Source organism: Podarcis tiliguerta (assembly GCF_965153285.1).
Source record: "Podarcis tiliguerta genome assembly, chromosome: 1".
In the NCBI taxonomy this organism is placed as follows: domain Eukaryota; kingdom Metazoa; phylum Chordata; class Lepidosauria; order Squamata; family Lacertidae; genus Podarcis; species Podarcis tiliguerta.
The window spans coordinates 92,322,191-92,328,006 of record NC_139534.1 but is presented as its reverse complement, the minus strand read 5'-3'; positions in this window follow the sequence as shown (position 1 = coordinate 92,328,006).

Genomic DNA, 5,816 nt, shown 5'->3' with positions numbered 1-5,816 from the left:
AAGGGACCCCTGACAATTTAGTCCAGTCGCGAACAACTGCGGCGCTCATCTCGCTTTACAGGCCGAGGGAGCCAGCTTTTGTCTGCTTCCACAGACAGTTTTTTTCCAGGTCATGTGGCCATGATGACTGGCGAAACAAGAGCAGCACACGGAAACGCCGTTTACCTTCCCGCCGGAGCGGTACCTATTTATCTACTTGCACTTTTTGGCCTGCTAGGTTGGCAGGAGCTGGGACCGAGCAACAGGAGCTCACCCCGTCACAGGGATTCAAAATGCCGGCCTTTCAATCGGCAAGCCCAAGCGGCACAGTGGTTTAACCCACAGCGCCACCCGCGTCCCCTCTCCCAAGATCAAACTACTGCTTAAAACATTGTTCTCAAGGTTGAGTTGACAAAATTGAAGGGAAGGATAGAAGTGTACCAGCTTTCTCATGATGCATGACTACTGAAATATACTCAGAGTCGCAAAGTGATTTCATGCTCTTTATTCAGCTCATAGTGGTGAGGAGGAATGAATGAATGTCCCCTCAAAGTATCTGCTTTATATACATTATTTACACAATGGGCTGCACATGATTGGCTAATTCCGGAATTCTACTGTAAGCCAATCAGGTTGTGGATTCACTTCTATCTGGAGCATGATTGGGTGGTTCCTGCCAACCAATCATACTGCTGCATTGTTCTAGGACCAATCAGACTGCTGCATTCTGAATCCTATTGTTCTAGGACCAATCAGACTGCTGCCTTTTGGATCCTATTGTTCTAGGACCAATCAGACTGCTGCAGTTTGGATCCTATTCAACTCAGTACATAACAACTACTTTAGCACTACAGCTGCCAAAGCCTTTCCTCCTGTTATAAACCATTCATCAAGCACTGCTTTGTGAAGTCTCGTGCCACCAACTTCTCAAAACTTCCTCATCAGAGTCGGTGTTGCCATTCAACAGAGTGAGGCGATTGCTTCAGGCAGCTGGTGCTGGGAAGCAGCCCCCTGGCTGTAACTTGTTGGAGGACAGAGCTGTGCATGCCTCGTGGCCTGCTCTGTGCCCCCACAACCTGCCTGCTGCCCTCAGGTGCCACAGAGTGTACTATCCCATTGCCAGTATTGAAATAAGATTCAACGGCCTGTCCAGAGCATGAAATTCTTCTTCACCTCAGGCAGCAAAATGTACTGGGCTGGCTCTGCTCCTGTTGTGGAATATTTTATCTGAGACGGATGCTATGGAGGGGCTTTCTGTCAAGATACTTCCAAGTCCTTTCAAAATTGACTTATCGACCCTTACATTTTGTTATCCGCCACCCAAGGAACATGAAACGAGAAACAAAGGTGGAGGTTGTTTAACAAGAGACAAGGAAGGGCTGTTAAATGGCACTGTCAAGCTGGGTGGGGAACCTCAGTCCTGGAGGGCCACATGTGGCCTTCTAGTCCTCTCTAGCTGGCCTCCAGGACTCTTCCCCACACCATGCCCTCACTGGCTCTGAACTGTGCCTTTCTTGAGTGCTTTTGCTTGACTGAAATGTGTCTTTCAATGCCTCTTTCTTGCCTGGATAGGGAGATTTGAGGGAGGGAGGAGGTGTAGTAGCCGCTTTTACATCGCTGGAGCATACACACCAAGAGTCACAATCATTGTTCTACCCACTTTTGCATTTGGCTCAGCCTACCATTGACATGCAGCCCCCAGGGGGTTACTCATGAATGATACAAAATAGAAGTGTAAAATATGTATTACAGTACTTATCACAGATGTATTACTTGTAACTTGAATCCATTGGTTTGGGTCCTACCCTCCGGAGGAGAAGACAAGCTTGCTCCATCTTCCATGTGACAGCCCTTTAGAGCAGGCTTCCTCAAACTCGGCCCTCCAGTTATTTTTGGCCTACAACTCCCATGATCCCTAGCTAGCAGGACAAGTGGTCAGGGTTGATGGGAATTGTAGTCTCAAAACATCTGGAGGGCTGTTTGAGGAAGCCTGCTTTAGATATTTGAAGGTGGCTATCAGCTCCTCTCAGGCTCCTCTTTTCTAGGCTAAACATACCAAACTCCCTCAACCATTCCTCATAAGGCTTGGTTTCCAAACCCTTGATCACCTTCATCAGCCTCCTCTGCACACGTTCCAGCTTGTCAATACCTTCTTAAATTTGTAAATTTGGTACTGTTATGTACTGAATTGAATAGGATCCAAAATGTAGCAGTCTGATTGGTCCTAGGACAATAGGATCCAGAATGCAGCAGTATGATTGGTCCACAGGAGCCACCCAATCCAGCTCCAGGTGGAAATGAATCCGCAACCTGATTGGCCTACAGGATAATCCCAGAATTAGCCAATCACGTGGGGCCCATTGTGTAAATAATGTATATAAAGCAGACATTCTTTCTGGGGGAACTTCCATTCCTCCTCACCACTATGAGCTGAATAAAGAGCATGAAATCCACTCTCGACTCAGAGTATATTTCAGGTACTGAGCACAGTACTCCAGGTACTGAATAGAGTGGTAATATTACTTCCATTGATCAGGACATTAGATGTCTGTTGATGCAGTCAAGTATAGCATTTGCTTTTTTTTGCTGCTACATCACTCTGTAGACTCATGTTAAGCTTGTGTTCTACTAAGACCCCTATATCATTTTCACATGTTCCACTGCCAACTTATCCACTGACAACTTCAAACATCACATTTCCTTGCACTTTATTTCTGAAATAGGCCACTGCTGTTTTTCAGATCTTCATTGCCTCTGTGCAATCCACATTTGGTTATCCATCTATGTGAGAAATGGCTAGTGAAGATTTTCTACACTGCTTTTCATCTGTGCCCAGATAAGCTCTGGTAACATCCTTTACTAGAAGACACTGAACCATATGCTCAGTGATTTGTTTTAGGTTATCTTTGTGCTGCTGGTTTGTAATTAATTATTAATAGATTTTATTTGTAATTGTTGTATTTTAATTTTATAAGCTGCCCTGAAAGGTTCCTTAGAATGGTACAAAATGTTTGTAATAAGCATTCAATATTGGTAATCTCTATACACAGACCACTTTAATATACAGTGGTACCTCAGGTTAAGTACTTAATTCATTCCGGAGGTCTGTTCTTAACCTGAAACTGTTCTTAACCTGAAGCACCACTTTAGCTAATGGGGCCTCCTGCTGCTACCGTGCCGCCGGAGCACAATTTCTGTTCTCATCCTGAAGCAAAGTTCTTAACCTGAGGTACTATTTCTGGGTTAGCGGAGTCTGTAACCTGAAGCGTATGTAACCCGAGGTACCACTGTATTGTGGTTTCACACTCACTTTTTATTTTTTTTAACCTGGGGGCCTTTGTAAGAAGGCTGTTCTTCCATTATGGAATGGAAGGTGGTAAATCCTTCACGTACAGTGGTACCTCGGGTTACATACGCTTCAGGTTACATATGCTTCAGGCAGGTTACAGACTCTGCTAACCCAGAAATAGTGCTTCAGGTTAAGAACTTTGCTTCAGGATGAGAACAGAAATCATGCTCCAGCGGTGCAGCGGCAGCAGGAGGCCCCATTAGCTGAAGTGGTGCTTCAGGTTAAGAACAATTTCAGGTTAAGAACGGACCTCCGGAACGAATTAAGTACTTAACCCGAGGTACCACTGTATCTTTTGAAGGCTTGTTTTAGGGCCGTATCACAGATACTTATATGTAGCAAAAACTTTGTACACCACAAATCCAATCTAGTTCTATATTTCCTTAGACCCTGGATGTGAACTTTATACAGCAAGTTCAGTTTGGACCATTGCTCACCTCCATCTCTTACATGATTAGGTTGCAATCATATGTTTTAAATCAGTATGTGGCTGTTTCACTGCATATGTATATCTGAGGATGTCATGACTAGATAAAGTTCCTCAAGGGGTGAACAATATACAGTACCAAGTGTAAATAATCCTTTTGCTTCCCAGATTGCTGAACTCCACTTCTCATCAGCCCAGCCAGCACGGTCAGTGATCAGGTATGATGCGAGTTGGAACAGGTTCCCCTCCCTGGTGTACAACAAACTGCCCTATGCTCTCATTGCTCCTTTTTTGTTGGTAAGGGTGTAGCCAGGAGGGGGCAGCTGCCCCCCCCCCCACATCAAGTAAATAAAAGAAAAATACTTAACAAAAAGTAGAAACGGTAGAAAATTCTGACAGGTTATTCTGAGCACTTGGGGTTAAAAGAAAGCAATTTAAAACAACTGTTGTTGAGACATTCCATTCCGAATCTGCTAGACTACTGATAATGACAGGGGGGTGTCCTCCTGCCCCCCCCCAAATCCTGGCTATGCCCATTGACCAATGGCTCTCTGCAAGAAAAATCCAAGCATCAAGTCTCTTAGGGTAGCAAGAAAAAGGCAGCCCAAATTTGCAAGCAGCAATTGGAAATGGTTTATTGAATATTTACAGAGAAATTGTAAGCAGGTAAAGAAATTGGCAGGGTTATTGCAACAATCTGCAGTTTAATAAGAGCACGTATTTAAAGAAGATGAATAAATGAGCACATTAAGTTCATTTGGATATGCAGAAGATACTAAGAATAAATTTAAGGAACCACAGAAAGAGGGGGAAGGAAGCCAAGTTTTGAAATGTCCCAATGAAATGTATAAACCTGAAAAGTATACTTTAATATATATATATATATATATATATATATATATATATATATGCAGGTTTTGGTGTCCTCGGGTGTCTTCCCGTGTAAAAGTTGGGGTGTCTAGGCGACGTTTCGACGAGGTCTCACTCGTCATCTTCAGGCTGGTGCTTTCGGCTTCTTGTTACTGGAACAGAGCAGGATCTCAGTGTTTGAGTTCCTATAAATACTGTTGAGGAGGTGTGGTGTATAGCCTCCAATGTTCTGGGCAGAGAGGAGGTTCCCAGGCTAGTGTGCCTTTTCTTCTTTTGTTCCTTAATTACTTGAGGGATATCTTGAGTGATTTCTTGAGTGATTTCCTGAATCCCACTTAGGTGGGTCATTAGGTGTGGATTAGTTGCTAAAGCTTTCGTGTCTTGAACTCTTGAACTTTGTGAAGAGTTTTTCTGAGAAGATGGCTGTACTGCACTTGGTTGTGCTCTGGCTTGGCTTCGTGTATAGGGGCGAGCTGTGGTTTTGTGGCCTGTGCCAGCCAGATCTGTGTAGGGATTGCAGGGGGGTGCAGCATCCGGAGGTGCCACCCTGGTTTGGCTAAGCCAAGCCAGAGCACAACCAAGTGCAGTACAGCCATCTTCTCAGAAAAACTCTTCACAAAGTTCAAGAGTTCAAGACACGAAAGCTTTAGCAACTAATCCACACCTAATGACCCACCTAAGTGGGATTCAGGAAATCACTCAAGAAATCACTCAAGATATCCCTCAAGTAATTAAGGAACAAAAGAAGAAAAGGCACACTAGCCTGGGAACCTCCTCTCTGCCCAGAACATTGGAGGCTATACACCACACCTCCTCAACAGTATTTATAGGAACTCAAACACTGAGATCCTGCTCTGTTCCAGTAACAAGAAGCCGAAAGCACCAGCCTGAAGATGACGAGTGAGACCTCGTCGAAACGTCGCCTAGACACCCCAACTTTTACACGGGAAGACACCCGAGGACACCAAAACCTGCATTCCTGTACCCGTGAAAATCTACGAAAGCATATATATATATATATATATAACGAATTTGCAAGGTGCCGCAACCCAATCCTTGCATTTGAAATTCGGAAGCAAGTCGCACTGAGTTGAGCGAGCCACATTCCGCGGGGATCAAGCTCCCACGTGCTTGCCAGCTTTGGACTCGAAAGGCGCAGGGGCGCCCGGCAGGAGGGGGCGCGCGCGTGCG